Genomic DNA, 6,000 nt, shown 5'->3' on the forward strand with positions numbered 1-6,000 from the left:
AGATGGGGCTATAGGGGCATGGATTAAGAAGAGTGGTCTTCAGGGGCATTTGGCTAGCTCAGAGTTTTGAGTTCCATGTTGGGTGTAGAGATTAGGGAAAAAAAACTACAAACAGCTCATTTTGGGGCACCTGGGAGGTTTGGTAGAGCATGTGAGACTCCTGATCTCAGGGTCATGAGTTGGAGCCCTATGTTGGGCCTACTTAAAAACATTTAGCGTGCCTGGGTGGCTCAGTTGGTTTGGCTCAGATCATGATCCTGGAGTCCTGGGATTGAGTCCTGCACTGGGCTCCCAGCTCCACAGGGAGTCTGCTTCTCCCTCTGACCTCCCATCTCGTGCTTTTTTGCACTCTCCCAAATAAAATTTTTTTTTTTTTTTTTAAAGATTTTATTTATTTATTTGACAGAGACCACAAGTAAGCAGAGAGGCAGGCAGAGAGAGAGGAGGATAGATCCCAGGATGCTGGGATCATGACCCGAGCCGAAGGCAGAGGCTTTAACCCACTGAGCCACCCAGGCACCCCAGTGCTACCAAATAAATAAAATCTTTAAAAATTTTTAAAAAAAGAACAGTTTTCAACCTAACATCAGAATCATCTGAGAGGCTTCTTAAAAGACATGAGGAATGGCATCCAGCACATTTTATGATTCAGTAGTTGGGATGGATCCTGAGATTCTGCATTTCTAAGAAGTTCCCATGTGTTGCTGCTGCTGATCTGGAAAACACTCAAAACACATTGCCCTAGAACCCAAGTTTCTTGGCTGTTTCTTCCAGGAGTGGCCACAGGAGGGCCATAACCACCTAAATTTCACAGGTCTCATTTACATTTAGCAAGGCCAACGGAGCTTTTTTTTTTTTTTTAAAGATTTTATTTATTTGACAGAGAGAGATCACAAGTAGGCAGAGAGGCAGGCAGAGAGAGAGGAGGAAGCAGGCTCCCTGCTGAGCAGAGAGCCCGATGCGGGACTCCATCCCAGGACCCCAAGATCATGACCTGAGCCGAAGGCAGCGGCTTAACCCACTGAGCCACCCCAGGCGCCCACGGAGCTATTTTTATTTTCCCTTTGCCCAGCCCACCCAGACTATGCTCAGTCTGCCTATAGGAGCTCTGTGCACTTAGGACCTAAGAAGAGCCCCTAACATATGGGCCAAACTAAGAGGTAAAGTATGAATGAAGTAGTGGCTGGCTCTGTCAGTGGAAGGTGTGACTCTGGAGCTTGGGGTTGTGAGCTGGAGCCCCACAATAGGGGTAGAGATTACTTAAAGTTTAAGAAAAATTTTTTAAAAATAACTAGTACCGGGGCGCCTGGGTAGCTCAGTGGGTTAAGCTGCTGCCTTCGGCTCAGGTCATGATCTCAGAGTCCTGAGATTGAGTCCCGCATCAGACTCTCTGCTCAGCAGGGAGCCTGCTTCCGCCCCCCCTCTGCCTGCCTCTCTGCCTCCTTGTGATCTGTCAAATAAATAAATAAAATCTTTTAAAAAAATAACTAGTACCCAGTTGAAGGAGAAAAAATGAACAAACATGTCACGACCTAGTGGGTCATTTTCTGACTTGTGTTTCTATCTCTGGCATCAGGCCACAAGAACCTTTAGAGACATCTCAAAGTTTTTTCTATTTTAATTTAAAAATGAGTTCAGCCATTTTTCTTTCAAATTCTCCATGAAAATCCAAAGTAACCTGTTAGAGACTTTTTTTTTGACAAGGCTGATCATCCTACATTTCAGCCACTGACCCATTTCCACACCTTCACCAAGTCCCCATAGGCATTTCTCTCCATTTCAGCTGGTCTTTTCTGCTCCCATCCTCCTTGCACCCCAAATACCCTTTCTGCTGTAAACATTCTGTCAATCCCTCCCCAGACACACCAGTTACATCTCCAATTCTGGATCACCATTGTTCTAGTTTTCACATTCCTACTCTTGGGCAGTAAACCTAATGTTGCAAAAATATGAAATCCTACCATCTTGGCTCAGTACAAATTGCAAGTACCAACTCAACACTTACACTGCTTGGCAATTCCTAAATCTTGACTGGCACCAAAACTCCTGAGTGAGCCCCATCAATGTAAGCACCACTTCCCCTTCACCTGAAAATACCTGAGTCTACATTATCTTTCTTAGAGAAGAATAGCCCTTTTCCAAGGCCCAACCCTTCTCTCATCTCCTGTGTCCTCTACCCAGCAACTAGAACAACTCTGTAAAAATGAAAACAGATCAATTCTCACCACTGCGAGAAATGACCTCCCATTGCTCTTCAAACTGTATCCCCTCCCCATCAAGGCTTACAGGCCCAGAGTGCCCTGGCCCCTACTTAAGTTCAAGCCACGTATCTTGGCTATGTCAAGCTCTTCCCAGGTTCAGGGGCTCTGCACACTATGGTTTCTTCCCTAGGGCTCTTCTTTCCCCACTCCCTTTGTTCCTTCACCACCTTCAAGGCTTGGCTTTAGTGTTACTCCCTGAGACATCTTCCTTATTCACGTGACTTAAAGATGACCCCCTACTTTCCTAGCGCCATGTTTCCTTTGGCATGCTCTAAAGGCACCATAGTGCCTATCTGCACTAACAGACTCCCAGGTGATGCTCATGCTGCTAGCCTGGGACACTCTGAAAGCCACTATCCTAGACTAGCTAGTTCAAGCGTCTCTGTTGTTGCATTTAGTACTGGCCGCACAATGGCAATTTCAGACACTCCCAGGCCTCCTTTGAGTACTGTATGGCTACAGGACTCTTTTACTAGTTTTCACTTTTCCAGTTGTAGCACTATTTCCTAGAACACTTGTGTGTTCCTAAAACACAGTGCTATTCTGGCTCTCAAGCCCCTCCAGGACTCATGCTTTGGTCACCCTCTCCACATTTTACACAAAGAGAAAAGGTCCAGGATACTGGAGTCAGATAAACAAGGACCATCATAAAAACAAAACAAAACAAGGGCCATTATATCAGCAACACCCTCTCTGTTGAAGGTGGGTCACTGTGGGCAGGTCACTGTCCTGAGTCGTCATTAGGAAGGTATGCAGGAGAATCTCTGCTTTTCAAAAACATTTTTATTTATTTATTTATTTATTTGACAGACAGAGATCACAAGTAGGCAGAGAGGCAGGCAGAGAGAGAGGGGAAAGCAGGATCCCCGCGGAGCAGAGAGCCCAATGGACCCTGGTATCATGACCAGAGCTGAAGGCAGAGGCTTTAACCCACTGAGCCACCCAGGCGCCCCTCAAAAACATTTCTATGGTTATTATGTACCTTAGTCCAGGATTTAAAGATAGCAAAACTTGCTTAAGAATAAAAAATTTAATTCTGTTAATGAAATTCCATTTTCCAGGCTTTGGGTTACCCATATATACTGTACCATGTAAACTGTGTGTTTTTATTTTTTTATTTTGTATTTTTAAAGATTTTATTTTGACAGAGATCACAAGAAGGCAGAGAGGCAGGCAGAGAGAGAGAGAGAGAGGGAAGCAGGCTCCCCGCTGAGCAGAGCGCCCCATGTGGAATTCGATCCCAAGACCCTGAGATCATGACCTGAGCTGAAGGCAGAGGCTTTAACCCACTAAGCCACCCAGGTGCCCCCAACTGTGTGTTTTTAAAAGATTTGAGAAAGAGCGAGAGAGTACACTTCTGTGTGCATATACAAGCAGGAGGATGGGCAGAGGGAAAGAAAGAATCCTAAGCCGACTATGCTGAGTAAGGAGCCCAATGCTGGGCTCAATCTCACAACCCTAAGATCACAACCTGAGCTAAAATCAAGAGCTGGACACTCAACTGACTAAACCACCTAGGCACCCCTTTTTTGTTCTTTTTGCATTTATTTATTTATTTAAGAGAGACACACACAGTGAGAGAGAGAACACAAGTGGGGGGTGGGGGGGCAGGGGGAAGCAGGCTTTCTGCCAAGCAGGGAGCCTGATGCAGGCTTGATCACAGGACCCTGGGATCATGACCTGAGCCAAAGGCAGGGGCTTAACAACTGAGCCACCCAGGCACCCCTTCTTTTTGCATTTAATTTCTATGCTGTTTTTCTTTTGGAGAAGAGGCAACCTTTTACCCATATTTAAGTGCATTATTAATAGTTCCACTAAGTATGTATATTGAAGGAAAAGGTGCTATTTGTGTCCAGAGACAGAAGCTGTTTTGCAGCATTTGAAGTGCTTGCAGTGAAATTAGATAAAAAAACTGAGGGGCACCTGGGTGGCTCAGTGGGTTAAGCCTCAGCCTTTGGCTCAGGTCATGATTTTGGAGTCCTGGGATCAAGCCCCGCACCGGGCTGAGCAGGGAACCTGCTTTCCCCTCTGCCTGCCTCTCTGCCTACTTGTGATTGCTGTCAAATAAATAAATAAAATCTTTTTAAAAAAAATGAAATGTAAAATTTTGGCATTCACTTTATAAATAACATTCCAATGTATTTTACATACCATCTAGACGATTGAACTGAAAATATTAAGGTAGAATGTTGCATGAAACACATGTAACAAAAGCAAAAATTTAAAGCACTTTACAAAATAATTACATATCTATTCCCTTCACAACCTCTGAGGTAGGTATTTTTTATCATCTTCATTTTACAGATGAGGAAACAGGTACCAAGAGGTGAAGTATCCTGTCCCAACATCATGCCATTAGTTTGAACCCTCACTCCCACTTTCTGTGACATATTTACTTCACGGAATTGTGGAAATTATTTTACATGAAACATCTTACTCAGGGGCTTGGTTCAAAACCCTTGTCTTTTTCCCCTCAAATTCCATTATGGGGGATGGTTTCCTAATTTGAGATGTTTCCTAATAACACTATCTCCACATCAAACTTGTACCTCCAGTATAAAATTTGTACTTCAGACCAACTATTATTTATTCACTTGGTCAAAAAATAGTTTCCCGGGGCACCTGGGTGGCTCAGTGGGTTAAAGCCTCTGCTTTCAGCTCGGGTCATGGTCTCAGGGTCCTGGGATCGAGCTCCACATCGGGCTCTCTGCTCAGCAGGGAGCCTGCGTCCCCTCCCCCGTCTGCCTGCCTCTCTGCCTGCTTGTGATCTGTCAAATAAATAAATCTTTAAAAAAAAAAAAAAAGGTTTCCCAAAAATAGGTGTCCACACTCAGTAAGTCTTGACCAAACAGCTCCTCATGTTCCCTCTAGAACTGGACACCTCAGATCATTCTCTTCTAGAATTCTTCCCACCTCCCGCACCTCTTCCTGTCTTTTCCTTCCCAACCCATCCTTCCCACACCCTACTTAAGCACTTGGTTACCGCACTTGCAACAAGTTATGGGCTCCACTCCACATGCTCTACAGTCATACCACCACCTGAACCACCAACCACTCGCCACTGGTTACTTCCCAAATCTACCTCCCCAATATAACTCTAGTAAGAAAAATGGCCACACAAGCCACGCTTTCTCATTAACTCGCAAAATAGTTTTTTCGTCTTTGTAGGCCTCTGGTCTGCTCTTTTCCTAGAGTCCAAACATGGCTCCCTATTCTCTCATTATTCAAATTCTTCTTTTTTAAAAGGCCCACCCTGAAGTGATCCTCTCAGTCAAATAATCAAGTTCTGGATAATCTTCCCCTTCTATAAGCATATGGCAAAGCATAGAATCTAGAGTACCTACCATACATTTGGCAATTAACCTTTTACTGGACACTCAACTGACTAAGCCACCTAGGCACCCCTTTTCCTTTTGTATACCCCACGGTGCTGTACATGATGGCTGACTTAGGAACTTTTGAGAGGATCGGTACTCTGCCACAGGGCAGAGCTTGGACAGTGAGAGGCCCAACTAAGAGTCCCAGATGGAAGGGATGAACCTTTTCCTTCCTGTCTGAAGGGCTGGAGGAAGGCAGCGAGGCCCCTCAAACAGTAAGTACCATCTAAAACGCATTAAGACTGCAAGTTACAGCCATCAGTATTAGTGAAGAAGAGTGGATACTGGATGCTGCTAGCAAATGGAAAAAAGCAAATAAAAACTGAGAACAGTCCCAACTCCCACATATCTCCAAACAGTAA

Source organism: Mustela putorius, unplaced genomic scaffold, assembly GCF_011764305.1.
Source record: "Mustela putorius furo isolate JIRA1106 unplaced genomic scaffold, ASM1176430v1.1 tig00003856_pilon_pilon_pilon, whole genome shotgun sequence".
In the NCBI taxonomy this organism is placed as follows: Eukaryota; Metazoa; Chordata; class Mammalia; order Carnivora; family Mustelidae; genus Mustela; species Mustela putorius.